This window comes from Mirounga leonina, unplaced genomic scaffold, assembly GCF_011800145.1.
Source record: "Mirounga leonina isolate KUSES-001 unplaced genomic scaffold, KU_Mleo_1.0 Mir_151, whole genome shotgun sequence".
NCBI lineage: Eukaryota > Metazoa > Chordata > Mammalia > Carnivora > Phocidae > Mirounga > Mirounga leonina.
The window spans coordinates 10,691,537-10,708,690 of NW_023270377.1; positions in this window are offsets into that span (position 1 = coordinate 10,691,537).

Below are 17,154 nucleotides of genomic sequence, written 5' to 3' on the forward strand. Positions count from 1 at the left end.
TTATTTTGAAACCGGTTTTTAAAAATGGTGGGGCAGAGAATCAGGCATTTATCCTGCCTTTCCTCTATAAAATGTACCTCAGAGTAACCAAAGAGTTGAGAAGAGAACATGGGTCTCTGCAGACGGAGTCCTGGTAACAAAGAGGAAGGAAAATGCAGCCCTAATGAATTCGTGGATGTCAGTAGTGCCTGACCATGCATGCCGATATCACACAGGGTGAGACAAATAGAGTGTGTGCCTCTTGATGGAAGACTTCAACACCACCTATGAAGCAAGTTTGTCCAAAACTGGATACAGAATCCTAGCAGGCCACTAGATGGGATTACTGGAAATCTAGAGAGTTAAATTGATTCCATGGGGATGCAGTCTTCCAACTCCAGAACTCAGCCTTGGAAAACTAACTAACTCTACAGTAAAGACAAATTGCAAGGACACAGAGAGGGCTGTAGGGGAAATGCAGGTTAGAATAGACCATAGAGGCTCCAACCAGGTCTAGGGATACATGAGTCTTCTTAGAACCCTAACTAGATAACTGTTTTTTAAAGTAAGATATTTGGGGAAATTTGAGCGTAACTAATTACTAAGAGATATTAATTAAAAATTATTCTTAGGGGCCTCTGGGTGGCTCTGTCGGTTAAGTGTCCCACTCTTGATTTCAGCTCAGGTCATGATCTGAGTTGTGATATCGAGCCCCACATCAGGCTCCGCACTGGGCACGGAGTCTGCTTGGGATTCTCTTTCCCTCTCCCTCTGCCCCTCCCCCACCTCCGCTCATTCTCTCTCTCTCTCTCTCTCTCTAAAAAAGAAGCATTCTTAACTGTTAGGCATGACGATGGTATTGTGGTTATACTTTAATTCTTACAAAATTTGCTTCAAAATAATTGGCTATGAATTAATCATTGTTGAAGCTAGGTCCATGGGAGTTCATGATACATGTTTAAAATTGGATTCTGGGGCACCTGGGTGGCTCAGTCATTAAGTGTCTGCCTTCAGCTCAGGTCATGATCCCAGGGTCCTGGGATCGAGCCCCGCATCGGGCTCACTGCTCAGTGGGAAGCCTGCTTTTCCCTCTCCCACTCCCCCTGCTTGTGTCCTCTCTCTCGCTGTCTTTCTCTGTCAAATAAATAAAATCTTTAAAAAAAAAAAAAGTTGGGTTCTGTTTTGGTTTTTGTTTTTTTTTACAGTGAACTTCACTAATTAGAAAAACATTAATTTTCTCATCTGCTGTATTAACAAAACATTGTATTAATCATATCTAGTGTTGGTTGCAGAGCATAAAGAAACCGTCATACACAGTGGCTGGGAGTAACTGATCAACATTTTATAGAGAGCAATTTTGTAACTTTTATCAGCAAAACATGGATAACCTTTGATCTAGTCATTCCACCTTTAAGGGTTTGCTCCAAGGAAATAATCAGGAGCGAGAAAAGTTGTAATGTATAGCTAACATTTATTGAACTCTTATTTTGCGCCAGGCACTGACTCATTTAATCTGCATAATAACCGTTTGGATTCAGTATATTATTTTTTTAAAGATTTATTTTATTTATTTGAGAGAGAGGGAGAGAAAGAGCACCTACAAGCAGAGGAGGGAGGGGAGGAGAGGGAGACAAGCAGTGATAACAGGGGATCTGCCCCAGCCTTTTGCTAGAATTCAGTCCCACAGGCAGCTGTGCTGCCCTGTGCACTCTCTTGCTCAGCTTGTCCTGAGAGATCCCTAGGGTTCCAGATCACACACCCAGGCACAGCTACTCCTACTCACCCCACCCCCACCCACATCACCAGGGAGCCCCTCCACTGCCACCAACTGGCTCTCAGGGGTCCCTGCTCTGCTGGGCTGAGGGCAGAGTGCCCTGTTGGTGTCCAGGGTTCTTACAACCACTGGGCCCACTCCCCTCGTCCCTCTTCATCCCAAGGGTGGAGCAGAGTCTTCCTTTAATTCCCCATGACCTTTCAAGGCCTCAGATTGTAACTATTGACAAGTCTCTACAGGTTCAAGGACAACAGGGAGTGATTTAAAACCACAACCAGATACAAGCCATGCTCTTCACCCCGTGTGCCTCTCCCCACCTCCTTCTACCTTGCTGCCTACTCCTACTCTTCCTGCAGGACGCCCTCCAGCATCTTTGCTCCCTTTGGAGTCACAAACCACAATTAAACTCCATTGAAAGAAGAAAGAGTCACCCCATGTCCTATTCTTAAATCTGCCCGGGCTGGCTCAGGTGGTGGAAGGTGGGAGTATCTGCTCCCTTTAGGGTAAATTCCATTTTAGTCCCACCCACACAGATGGGGTCTGCCCCCTGCCCCCAACTTCACAGTAGGACAATTACCTAAGAACTCAATTAACCAACAGCCCTACCTCCTGATGCTTGGAATATTTAATTTCAAGCATCACATGGGATGTGGCCTAGGAATATTCCACGTCTGCTGAAAAGTGCCAAACTCTGTCCTATTCATTTTCACACTCCCTCCTTCACTGAGGGTTAAAATTGAGCTGGGACGTCTTTCCTAGAGACTCAAGGCCAGCGCTCCAGACCATCTGTGACCATTGCCTTGAACGAGAGGACGCACACTGTCCCCCCACCCTCCACCCCAGGCAAGCAGGCACCTGAAGCCAGGCAAAGAAGAGAAACAGGTCTACCCAAACAGCCCCAAAGCAGCACAGCGAATGAAATATCATCTACCAGGTCCCCGTGCCCTGATGGACCTTCTGTGTCTGCCTCTGCGGGAAGGAGGTGAATGCTTGTCTATCTGCGTGCCCAAATCACAGGAGCAACTGAAGTCTGCACCCAAGACAGACACTGCCTTCAACTTCTCCTGTTCTCACCAAGGTTTTCCAGGGCACAATTAGAGGAGGGAAAACTGTTGACAACTTAAGTTCTACATGTTCAAAATTGGACTCTTGATCTCCCTACCACTACGCCCCCCAAAAAAATGCTTTTCTCACAGACACACCCCTCCCCATGAATCCTCCTCAACAGTGACTTCATCCTTCCTGTTTCCCAAGCCAGAGAGACACTGGCACCCAGGGATGCCTATCTTTCTCTCTGGTCCTGCCCTAGATGGATCAGCAAAATTGGGTGCCATCACTGGAACCCAACCCACTCTCACCTGCACCCCTACCCCACAGGTCCAGGCCCCCCAGCAAGAGCTTCCTCAGGGTGGAGCATTTCCCACCCCCCACCATAGTCAATTCTCAAGGCACAGTGACAGTAGTCTTTCTGCAGAGAAAGTCAGGTGATCTCATCTCTAACTCACGCCCTCCTCAGGTGGCCTATGACACTCACTGGCCAGGTTGAAGTTTGTAATGACCTGAACTGACAGGTGAGAGGCAATCCCCACCAACCCCACCCCCCGCCCACCACCACCACCTTGCTGAACACCTGCTCCCAGCACCCTCATCTGCTTACAGTCCCACAGTCCACAGTGCTCTTGACCCTGACAACCAGACACCTCACTCCCTCCGCACTTCCTGGTCTGTCTCAAATGTCACCCACCTTCTCCATGAGTCCTATCTGAATCACTCAATTTAAAATTGAAATCCTACTCACCCTCCCTGCAATCCACATCTCTCCTACACTGCTCTTTCTCCCCATGACATCATATTTTAATACACTTTATTTTTTAAGGACCTCCATGGCACAGAAAACAATGGACTGTAATCTGTGGTTCATAATACACCCTAAGCATAGTTTTCTTTATTTAGTTTGCTAATTATTTTGATAATGTAACAGGACTAAGCCTTGACAGCATAGTCTAAAAGGTTCCTCACCACCCCAACCCTTTCTTCTGTACCCCTACACCCAGGTTAGTCCTTACCCTAAAGCCTGTGCTCATCATTTCTTTGCTTTTCTTTGGACATGAATTTATTACATCTATATGCATTCCTTCCTGTAACTACACTAAAATTCATTGGTTCATCTACTCTCTGGATGATGGGAATTTCCATTGCTTCCAGGGTTTTGCTGGTTTTGACAGTGCTGCTATGAACATTTTTGTGTCTATCTGCTGGAGCACGTGTGGAAGAATTCCTACACACCTGAGAATGGAATTGTTGAGTCTCGTGGAAATAAATGAAGACCAACAAGAACAGAAAAGGTTATTTATTCAGAGCTCACTACAGCAGAGGGGTTGGCCACCATCTCTTGCACTTTGGCAGAGACTCAAAGGCAGACAGAGAGGGAGAGTTTTAGGGTGGAAAAGGAGAGGCTTCAGGTGTGCCCCAATGGGAGCCTGTGGCCCGAGGAAGGTGGAGGCGGGATAACTAGATGCAGGGCATCCTATGTGACTGGTTGAAGGGGCACATATCTGGCTCTCTCTAGTTGGTCCGAAGTTGCAAGCAGGGACAGAAATCCGGGGAAAAGCCAGTTACTGATCAGGTCCTGACTATCTGGGGCCTTTATTGCAGGAGTTATTACTTGACTCCCTGGATTGTTTGCTGGAGATAATAATCAGGCTTCTGGAAGTCTGACCTGCAGGTAGTAGATTGGCTGCCTGGACAGCTTACTTAGATAAAGCCTGGTTTCCTGGCTGGTTGCTGCAGATTATGGGTGAGAGTTCTGTTTCTATACATGGTTCGGCCATTGGCCATTTGTATGTTCAGTGTTTAGTCTCTAACATACCTGTAATACACTCATTTACTAAGTGTATTATCTCACTCCCACGACAAGGATGTTGGGTCTATGAGAATGGGAATTTTTATCTGTCTTGTTCACTGATGTATTCTTGGTGCCTAGAACAGTGTCTAGCACATTGTAGTTACTCCCTATGCATTTGTAAAATCAGGAAATACAATGTATAAAAATATCATGCTGCGGGCACATGTTTTATTTCCCTGTTATCCTCAGAAGTAAACACTGTATCACTCAGACCTAATCTCCCTCTGTTAGTGCAGGAATGTTCCCAGCCCTGGATTATTTTCCTGTGTCCCACCATGCCCAGGTATGTCTGTCAGAGTTGGTGATCCCCAGGTGTACGCCGAAGCAAATGCATCTATTTCATTTTATTTCCCATTCCTTTGATGCACACATTAGTGTGATGGCTGGCAAGCAGTAATAAGTAATGCCTCTCCCAGCAGGTAGCATCAGCCACCATCTCCTGGGTGTCTTTGAAAACAGACCTGGGCCAGGCAAGTGGTGCCCATTTCTGCTGGAGACTTGCAAACCAGGACCCGGCCTCCGCAGAAGCATCCCCAACACTGTGATTTGGTGTGTGCTTTTCCCTTGCTCCCTGCGCCCCGCTCCTGCAGTTCTGTTCAGGGCAACTCGCTGAAGCACCTGTTCTCTGTGAGTACTTCCCGGATGGAAGAGAGAGAGAGGACCCGAGACCTCGTGGGCTGGGTCATGAACCAGTGGGAGGAGATCATCTCTGCAGCCCTTGAGCAGCTGCCTGAAACGTTGAGGTGTGCTCTTCTGGCCCTGTCTCCGTCCCTTGATTTCCACAAGAAACAGATTTAAGTAGAAAAGTTTAAAGCATCGTTCATACGAAAGGGTACTGCATTCCGAATGTGGGTTCATCAATAATATACACTGTGTGTGGTTTCACCTTCAAGGGACACTGAGACATGTGGTCTGAAAACAACCCATTGTGACATTTTCAATATTTATGCAGAGAAAGAGAGAGCGTGAATGGGGGGAGGGGCAGAAGGAGAGAGAGAAAGAATTCTCAAGCAGACTCCCTGCTGAGCCCAACGTGGGGCTCCATCTCATGACCCTGACTGAGATCATGACCTGAGCAGAATTCAAGAGTCAGATGCTTAACCAACTGAGCCACCCGGGCACCCCCTCCCATTGTGATATTTTAATTTTTCAGTTCTTATAATATGTTTAGGATCTAGCCCCGTGTCGGGCTCCCTGCTCAGCAGGGAGCTTGTTTCTCCCTCTCCCTCTGCTGTTCCCCCTGCTTATGCTCTCTCTCTGTCAAATAAATAAAATCTTTAAAAAAATATATGTTTAGATATGACAGAATATAGTCAAAGTGAAGAAAGTGTTTGGGTAACTGACAATGCCTACTAATAGATTTATTCACTTATGACCACACTAGTATTTTGTGACCACAACCTGACAAAGACACAGTTAACTAGTACTGGTGATGGAGTAAAAATTCTCATTAATATGCAGTCGGATTTTAGGTTGTTAATAGGACCAGACAGAAATAACTAAAACTTAAATAGGTACACGTTGCTTTAGGTGTTGAATTTCCCCTGACTGTAGTCACTGAGATCAAAATCTGTTAGAAAAGTTGAATCCAGAGGTGGACAGACAGAGTCCATTGATACAGTGTTACCAGAATCTTTTTCCTGACTTGCATAGGGGGATAGCTGAGGCCACCAAATTATGACCATCCTATGAAAACCTATTAATGACAGATTATCCACTACTTACTCCAAACCCATCTCAAACAAACATCAGGGGTCTTACTTTGATGGGTGTAATCACATCCTTGGGTGAGACACAGTTGAGTAAGGACAAGAGAGGAGATGTTCGTGAGACTTTGCCAGTTTTATGCGGTTTATTAGGAAAATCATTGCCTTAGGTTTACAGAAACAGAAACTAGCAGAGATTCGGGATATAGAAGCCACAAAAAGAGGAGGAAAGGAATAGAAACATACATTTCAGCAGGAACATTTCAAGAAAGCATAGCATTAAAAATCATCACTCTATTGTGTTGGGCTCATACTTTGGTGATGGATGGAGGACTGTGCTGGTGTTTTCCATTTAGAGGCAGGATCTCAGGGACCAGGCGATCTGTATTAAGCTCCTCAGGCTGAGAACCAGTGTCATGTCACCCCTGTGACATTCAAATCAGGGAGGACTGGCAGGAAGAAAGAAAATCTTACCAATGGGACAGTTACCTGCAGCATCTTCCCAGAGGCCGGCCGGCCGCCTAGCAGCAACATTGCTTCTTGCAACAGCTCTTCTGCTGCCAACAGCCCTTCCCACCGCAGCAGCCATGCGAGCCGCAGCCACACGAGCCACAGGGGTGACAGCAGCGGTGGCAGCAGCAGACCACGGGGGTACTGCAACAGCCCCCACAGCAGCCGCAGCAGCAGGGGCAGCAGGCCGAGCAACAGCCCACCCGGTAGCACCTGCAGGTGGTGCAGCTGCCGCAGCCGCCACCATAGCCACCGCAGCCGCCGCCGCAGCCACCACAACTTCCGCAGCCACAGCAGCCCATGGCGTCAGGAGAGAGGACTCAGGAGGGAGTAGTGAGGAGGGAGACTCGGGAGGCGAGGGAGGTCTGGTGCCGCTGTCCGCAGGGGGAGCCCCTTATGTACCAACCGTGCAGGTAGGGACAGTGAGACACATGACCACTTCCCTGTTGCTATTTAGTTCAGTCATCATGGGAAAAACCTCATAATATATTAATGACTTCCCTTTTCGTGATGTCAGCTAGATTTATTAGGTTATTTGTTTATTTTTCTAAGTCAAATAAATGCCCTAAAAATTCCAGTAAGGGCTCCTGGGAGCCATGGAAAAAAGGGATGCTGTCAACAGCCACGGACAAGCTAAGGAAGCCCACGCAACACAACTTCCTGTGGCTGACCGCCGAGCAACAACTAACATCATGACGGGGCTATTTCCGTGCTCAGCCCAGAAGTCCTCTTACCAAAGACTAGAAAAATAAAAGGAGTGTCATGCTGAAATGGTATTGCCAACTGCAGAATCAGCCTTGCTACCCTCATCAGAGATTGTTTAGCAAAGAATGAAAGCCCTACTCCCCGCCACAGACTTGTAAAGCAGGTCACCGTGTTCGCTGAGCGGTACATTTCACCTAGTGAGGCTGCTTAGAAAGCACAAGTAAATATTTGCAAGGGCTCATCTTTTTCTGGTACGATTCTGATTGCATTTAAAATACGAAGGCATTTCCTAATTAGAACAAAAAATGAATCTGAGTGCTTGGGAAGTTTTTATCAACTGATATCTAAGAGGAAACTCTACGTGAAAAATGGTATGACCCACAATGGCAGATAGATGAAGAGAAATATTTTAACTATGTACATCTATTTTAAAATTAATATTCAAGGCATATTTGAAAGCTACTGACATAATCCATATTGCCAGTTTCCACTGGTCTCATATAGGTGACCATACACCCAGCCTTAGATCCTTTTCTAAAGCACACACCAAATAATGGCACAAAATGGTCCATTACGGAACCTCCCAGCACAGAACATCGTCTATGTCAAAGGCTGAATGCTTCTTTATTATTGAGAAATATATTTTTTTAGGTGAGTCTCAGGCAATTATATTGCTTTGGAATAATAGATGAGGAATACTTCAGAAATACTTTGGAAAGGTAAAACAGTGGTAGGGGTTCCTCACCTTGGCACTACTGATATTTTGAGCCAGACATCTCCTTGCTGTGGGGGGTGTCCTATGCATTCTAGGATGTTGAGCAGCATCCCCAGCCTCTGACTAGTTATGACAACCTCTCTCCCGGTAATGACAACACAAATGTCTTCAGAAATTGCCAAATGTCCCCAGGAGGCAAAATCACTCCCCACTGAGATCAAGAGCCCTACTGAAATATAAGGGAAATAACCTACATCCTAGCACTCAGGCAAAGGATGAGAGTTTAAAACTAGCCCTTGAAGTCCACAAAAGGATATTGTAGGAAATTCTTTTTTCTTTTTAAATTTTTGGACAGAATCCCCGGGACATATGATTCAGGAGGGGTAAAGTACGTGGGGTGGCTGGTGAATGAGGCCAGGGAGGGCCTTGCCCACGCTGACTGACCCCCGCCCCCTGCCACCATACTGAGAAAAATGTGTGTTGGATGGAGTCAATTGAGTTGTGTTCTCATCAGTTTCTTTTGTGTCAAATACCACTGGGAGGCAGGCAGGGAGTAGTAAGAAAACGACAGGAAATGCTAGTGATGCCAACAGAATGAAATCCTAACCCCTTTTGAAAAATGAAGTAGAGCAAAGCACAAAAACAAAACAAAACAAAAAGCCACGTGAGTCTATGTTGTTTTGCTAGTCAGCACAACCCAACGTTCTGTGTTTCATCCCCACAGGAGGGGAAGAAAGGAAGACAGAGAAACTCAGGCGATGCTTGGTGAGGGAAAGGGGCGGGTGCCTTGGTTGGGCCAGCAGGCTTGCCTTCTGACTCCTGGCTGCACAAGCGCGGCTGTGAAGACAGGAAGGCAGGCAAAGGGGCCTGGGGACAAAAACTTTTTATACTACGTTGTACCCCAGGGAGCTCAAAATGGCTTCCAAGAGACCTAGGTTGCAGGGAATAGAAAGGCAGTAATTCAAGAAATAGGAAAGAAGCCATAAAAACAGAGCTGGGAGAATGCCGTGGACAAATCTGCCATCTTGTAACTTTGGCCCAAGGCTTATCCCATGCCTCCTTCCCCCTCTATTCCTGTTGCTTACAGGCTGGGTAGGAAGACCCCCTATTTTCCAAGATCTGCCACTTCGTCCTCCTCAGTGTCTTTTTGGAAGCCTTCAGTGGGATATATCTTTGGCCCAAGTTACTTTGCCTGATCACATCTGTCTTAGTTTGGGCTGCTCGAACACAATACCACAGACTGGGTGGCCTATAAAACACTCACAGTTCCGGAGGCTGGAAATCCAAGATCAGAATGCCACCATGGTGGGTTTCGGTGACAGCCCTCTTTGTGGTTGCAGACTTCCCAATGTATCTCCATATAGTGGAAAGAGGAGGTGAGAGCTCTCTGGGGTCCCTGAATAAGGGCACTAATCCCATTCATGAGGGCTCACCCTCATGACCTGATCCCCTCCCCAAGGCCCCACCTCCTAATACCATCACAATGGGGGTTAGGATTTCAGCCTATGCATTTGGGACTCACCTCCCACCAATCTGCCCCTTTCTCAGTTCACTTCTGTGTTCCTGATACAGGGATGAAAACATAAATAAAATATGATCCCAGACTTCAAGGAACTTAGTCTGGTCAGGGACACAAGGTGTATAATCTGGCAACATGAAGACAGAAAAAAGGAATAGAAAAAGTGGCAAGGAAGGAGTGCACAATGCTTTGTGGGCAGTGATGATATAGACACAAGATGTTTCAGTTGAGCTTTGAATAAAACCAGAAATCTCTCAAGAGGCCACAGGTGAAGAAATAAGGGTGGTGAGTTATCTTTCTTGAAATATAATTTTCTTTTAATGACCAGTCATGGTATTTTTCTGACTATAAAAAAATCCAAGAAATTAAACTTGGTCGTGAAGGCCAAGGTCATGTGCCATTCCCCCAGGCTTTGCAACCTATGGTGACATTTGCAGAGGGGACCCAAGTGATAATGAGACACTGGAGCTCCTTCAGAAGTGATGGGTGATCCATTGCAGGCATTTCTGCAGAGGGGCGTAGCCTCAAAGAACCACTGTTCTTCACAACATACGTTAAATATGACAGGAATTAATTGTAATCCCTGCGAGTGATGTTGAATCTCAGTTACAATGGAAAGGAAAAATAGAGCCTGGACGTTTCAGCAGTAGGTTCTGAGAAAACATGGCTGTCCCTTTGTTATGCTCAGCCAGGGTGAGGCAGAGCTGAGTCCGAATCCTGGCTCAGACCCCAGATGTGACACTCAGCACGTACCTTGACCCCTTTGAACCAATGTTAATGGCATTTACCTCCTAGGACTGCGCTGACATTAACCACGATAAAGTACCTGGAATGGAGTTAAATACTACACACTTGTGATTAGTTCCTTTCTTCTACAAAAGCTAGAAATAGAAGCTACAATGATAAAACCGGTTTCCTACATTTACTGTGAACCTCAGTAAGTACTAGTCAAGATCTTGCTGTGATTATTTTAGGCTTGGCCATACAATCTAGGCAGAGCGTAACTTACATACAGTTGACCCTTGAACAATGCAGGATTGGGGCACCAAACCCCCACACAGTTTGAAATATAACCTTTGACTCCTTGAAAACTTAACTACTAATAGTCTACTGTTGACCAGAAGCCTTACTGATAACACCAAACATTGATTCACACGTTTTATATGTTATATATATTATATACTATGTTCTTTAAAATAAGCTAGAGAAAAGAAAATGCTGTTAAGAAAATCACAAGGCAGGGGCACATGGGTGGCTCAGTCGTTAAGCGTCTGCCTTCAGTTCGGGTCATGATCCCAGGGTCCTGGGATCGAGCCCCGCATTGGGCTCCCTGCTCAGCGGGAAGCCTGCTTCTCCCTCTCCCACTGCCCCCGCTTGTGTTCCTCTCTCTCTGTCAAATAAATAAAATCTTAAAAAAAAAAAAAGAAAGAAAATCACAAGGCAGAGAAAACACATTTACACTGTTGTACTATATTTATCGAATAAAAATCCACTTATAAGTGAAACCATGGAGTTCCAACTGAGTTGTTCAAGAGTCAACTGCGTATTTTTCAAATTAAACATGGATTATTTCAGTGATAAGACATTCTGGAAAAGGTAAAACTGGAGACAGACATTTGGGGGGAAAGAGGGACAAATAGGCAGAACACTGCTCTGTATGATACTATAATGGTGGTTACCTGTCATTATACATTTACCAAAACTCAAGGAATTTATAACCCCAAAAGCGACCCGGAGAGTAAAGAGTGGATTTCGGGAGACAATGACACGTCGTGTTAGGTTCCTCCATTGTGACAACTGTCCCACTCAGGGGCAGGACGCTGATGGCGGGGGAGGCTGCATGTGGGGACAGGGAGTGCATGGGGAATCTCAGAACTTTCAGATCAGTTTAGCTGTGAGCCTAAAACTGGTCTAAAAAATATAGTCTACTTTACTCTGAAACCAATAATACATTATATGTTAATTAATTGAATTTAAATTAAAAAAATAAAAGATTCCAAAAATACATATATATAATCTACTTAAAAAAAAATAGACATGACTTGACCTCAACGAAGGAAACTGAGGCACAGAGGGACCATGGCTTTCTCTGGGCCTTGGAGCCAACTTGGCTCCGTCCACTACCCCATGAGTGCAGAACACAGGGAGACATGAGCTGGCGTGGGAAGCTCATTTTGAAATACATCATCACAAGCCCTCCAGCCGCAGAGCAATCCCTTTCCAAGTGACTTTCCCATATTTTGACCCATGATCCAAGGACAAAGTGAATCTGAAAATCAATGAGAAAACTGTTGGACTTTCTAGCCTCAGAGCTTTATGACATGTGAAAAGAGGCAAATGGGGATGCTTTGCTTCCCCAAGGGGGATCCCACCTTCTCTAGCATTCAGCAAAGACCATCTGAAAGAAGAGAAGGGTCCGTCTGTAACCAAGGGAAAGACACACACTTGGCAGAGGGATCCTGATGCTCACAGGATGCATGAGCTTTCATCAAGGGAGAGTCCTTGCACTTGAAGGTCATCCTTGCACTTGAAGACTGCTAGATGCAAACAAGATTAAACGTTTCAGAAGCATGTTGTCTTATTAGGTGCACAACTTGAGGAAGAAGCAAATGCTAAAACAAGCCAATTGTATGAAGTCAGGGGTGTTCAATGAGGAAATACATTTAGGGTCTTGTGGAATTCGGCCAAGGAAGCTGGTGGAAACCACAACAAGGAAGTGGCCACATGCCCTGAGTTGGGCCCCGAGGTGGATATATAAGGGTCAGTGAAGCAAAGGGCCTCAGACCTCCCTCGCCTCCCGAGTCTCCCTCCTCGCTACTCCCTCCTGAGTCCTCTCTCCTGACGCCATGGGCTGCTGTGGCTGCGGAAGTTGTGGCGGCGGCTGGGGCTGCACCACCTGCAGGTGCTACCGGGTGGGCTGTTGCTCGGCCTGCTGCCCCTGCTGCTGCGGCTGCTGTGGGGGCTGTTGCAGTACCCCCGTGGTCTGCTGCTGCCACCGCTACTGTCACCCCTGTGGCTCGTGTGGCTGCGGCTGGCATGGCTGTTGGCAGCAGAAGAGCTGTTGCAAGAAGCAATGTTGTTGCTAGGCGGCCGGCGGCTCAGCCGCTAGCGTGAGAGATGTTTTGCTAACGGCGCTTGGTAAGACTTTCCTCCATCCCTCCCGCCTGCTTGCTCCTGCTCTATGCACTTTGATGTCTTAGAGCTGCTCATTCTGTCCTGGTGCTCTGAAGTTTCAGCGCTGGTTCTTCCCCTTCAGTGTGGTGTCATGACGACACCAATTTCTTCTCCCTGTACTTTCCAGAAGGTAACGTGAAGCAGGAAACAGTTCTCTGTCATCTTTGAAATCTTGTCCCTGTTTGGAAGAAAGATAAATCATATATTGTCAGCCTTACGGAGTGGGAACACAGGCACCCAGGTCAAACACCGATTTATATTATAAGCTTGATAAAGTAAAATCGTGAATAGTTAATATTTAATTTTCTTCAAAAAATCACTTATGATGAACGTTTCTATTGTACATTCCCTTCTTTCCATTTCTATGTCTCTGAAAAAAAGGGGGGGGCAATCTTTCTGAATAAAAAAAATTATTCACAATATTCTAATGTGTCTCTCTGTTGTATGTGTCCCCTCCCATGACTGAGGCCAATGGAGCAGAAGAAAAGGGTGATATCGAAAGACTTGGGATAGTTTACAGTTCATGGGTGATTGGCCCTATACTGCCCTTTCTTTAACAAGAAAGATAGAAATTGGGGGTGGGGGAGGTAGAACCCCAACTTTTGGTCATCAGGGTCATTGAAGGAAATTCCTGGGCTCTCCTACACGTGCCTTCCTGATGTCTGTGTCTGCAGCTGAATTCTGGTTGTAAGTATTGGACAGCCCCACCCGGCAGGTCATATTTCACTCCAACGCTCTGTACATTTCACTCATTCATTCATTCAGCAGACATGTTAAGTGCCATGTTAGGTATTTAGCCAAGCACCAGGGATCTAAAGAAAAACAAGCCTTTGCCTTCAAAGAGTTGATGTCTGAGAGAGAGAGAGAGAGTCAGTTACAAAACAGCATCCTATGTCAGGTTTCTTTGGTCACCCTTTCTCCACTCCTGTGTCAACGACTCAAATAGATTTTTGTGTATATCATTGCAGCCATATTGCTGAGTACAAACATAAGAGACACTCAGTTCATTTGCTGGGTAAGATGACCAAGTGAGTGGTTGACAATTTCCATGGGACTTTTCCCTGGCTCCCATGGCATTTGACACAAATAAGCACCCGTCCTCCCTAATAAACTTTGTCTCCCAGCTTTTCATCCTCCCCCTAGTGACTCCCTCTCATCCTCTGTGTGCTTGCCCAACATGGACACCCCAGTGCTCAACCTAACCCTCTCCTCCATCATTCTACATCCTCATCTGTCTCTTCTCTGTCATCTTTTTTTTTCCTTTCCATAGTACCTAACACTTTCTAACATACCATAAAATTCAGGAATTTATCATGTTGATCCCATGGTGTCCCCTCTGTCTCACCCCACACAGAAATGTACATTCTACAAAGCAAAGATTTCTCACTCTTTTGTTCACTGACAGTATCTCAAGCACCTAGAACAGCATCTGGCACATAATATATACTCAATAAATAGCTTGGGTTTTTTTTAAAGATTTTATTTATTTATTTAAGAGAAGAGAGAGAGCATGAGCAGAGGTTGGGGGGAGGGGCAGAGGGAAAAGGACAAACAGACTCTCCACTGAGCAGGGAGCCCGACTTGGGGCTTGATCCCAGGATCCCGAGATCTTGACCTCAGCCAAAGGCAGATGCTTAACTGACTGAGCCACCCAGGCACTCCTAAATAGCTTCTTAATGAATAAATGATTTTGTAAACTTTTTTTATTATGGAACATGCCAAACATAAACAGAAGTGGAGAATATAATACAACACATTCCTAAGAACCATCACCCAAGTCAACAATTATCAACATGGCCAGTCTCTTATCATCTATGACCTCATCCATACCTTTCCCACCACTGGATAATACACAACGAAATCCAGACCTCATATCACCTAATCAGCAAATATGTTTACATTCCTTCAAGTGAATGAATTCCTCATCATCTCTCTCTGACTTAGACTATGGCCAAGGGCTATCAGAGAAACACAGAAGTAAACTCAAGGTCCAAAATCAGGTCCTCTCTTGGCAAAAAGTTATGGAGGAAATCATGACACCCTGGACCTTTAAGAAAATTCTGGTGTTTTCTGGGAGGGCTTGGCAGTCAATGTACAAGGGCACTCTGCTGCACAATGAGCAGGGTACTCCCACTCCCAATGGGTAGCTTGGTAATTTATAAATCGATTTTCTGCAAATCATAGGAAGGTGAAAATAGAAAATCTAAGCCAACAGGACAGTGACTCCAAACATGTGGGGGACTTTCAATCAATTTAACTTCCAGTCAGGGTCCTTAGAAACCAAACAGTATTTATCTTTGGAGAGAGTTTTCCATTTACCAACAGATAATGAGAAAGGTTTGGGGTTTTGTTTTGGTTTTTTCCATTTTAATCAATGAGAACTTCATAATGCTTTTTATTTTTTTAACAACTTGCGCTTAACAAAAACTATTTAATAGTTGAACTATTTGTGTTAGAAAATTCTCTGTCTTGTTTCCCAAATTCCTCATATCAGTGAGCTCATAGGGGAAGGGATGGGAAAAATGAAACAAGATGAAACCAGAGAGGGAGACAAACCCTAAGAGACTCTTAATCTCAGGAAACAAACTGATGGTTGCTGGAGGGGAGGGGGTGGGAGGGATGGGGTGGCTGGGTGATAGACATTGGGGAGGGTATGTACCATGGTGAGCGCTGTGAATTGTGTAAGACTGATGAATCACAGACCTGTACCCCTGAAACAAATAATACATTATATGTTAATTTTTTTAAAATTAAAAAAAAAAGAAAATTCTTAAAGCGCAGGAAAACCACGCCACCTCACAACCTTAAAAATAAAATAATAAAATAAAACAAAACAAAACAATAACATAAAATAACATAAAATAACACAGTGCCTATAAACATTAACTCTGGAGCCAGGATGCCCCGACAAAAATCCAGACTTCTCCGTTTACCAGACCCACTGCCTTCCGTCTCACTTTCTTCAGTGCAGAATGGGCATCCTAACTGTACCTCTCTCACAAGTTTTGGGGGAAAGTAAATGGGTTTACAGGTAAGGACATATTTATAAATAGATCCACATTGCATTCAGTTCCTCCTGCTTTATACATTGATATATCAGGATATTACCTTAAGTTGCTTCTTTCGGGTTCGTATACACTGGGTAACAGGTTAAGTGTTTGTCGGCCAACCTCCGATTTCCTCCTCTGAGTCTAAAGGTTCAGGAGGCCTGTAATTGGCATATGCAAAACGTTGGGGCGGGGCTTCAGGGCTCCGTGTGGGGCAGCCTCCCGCCCCCGCCCCTACAGTCAGTGCCAGGCTTCCCCCGATGGTCGGTCGGCCGAAGGGTCCTGTCCCGGGTGCTTGGTCTCTGGGGATGTGAGCGATCTGGCGAGCAAACACCCCCTCCTCTAGGTAAGACTAGCTCTGGGAAGCGAATTCCTGGCAGAAACACCCTCACCCCTGGGCCGCAGCACTCACCTGTTTCCCAGGTGCGGCGACGCGGGCGGGACGCGTACCTGCGCTGCCGCGGGCAGGTTGAGACCGGCCCGGATTCCTTCGCGCGCCCCCGGGGGCATCGCGCTGCGGCCCCTGCGCTCTCCCTACCCCGTGCTGAGGCTCGCCCAAGTAGGTCCGGTGAGAATCTCACTTTCAACCATCTGCCAAGCCCATTAAATGAGACCACGACTCCGGTAAAGGGCCAGCATCCCCCCATGGTTACACCCACGTGCACAGATTCTAACTGAAAGGAAACCTGAGCGCAGAATTCTAAATCCCAATTCGAAAATGGAGAAACGCCCCAGCGAGGAAAAGGGGACTTTGAAGTGAAGAGACCTGGGACTCTATTGAGACTACCTTAACTGAGATTAAAGGAAAACACAACTGTACCTTACAATAATATTTCTCGAAAGGATACCTAATTCATCAGATAACATGTATAACAATTATTTGGCAAGTCAGGGTTGCTGCTATAAATGTGCAAAAGGTGTGAGGATGTGGAGTGCTTAAAGTTTGTAAAGGGTGAAGAAAATGTTTTCTACAGATACTCATACAGAACTGTTTCGCTGCTACCACGACTGGAACACGTTTGTATCTCCTAAGGCAAAAGGTGTGTTTTCATTAAGCTACGTATTTTAAAAAGACCCAAACATAACTAACTTCCAAATATGTTTTTCTTCACACTGCCCT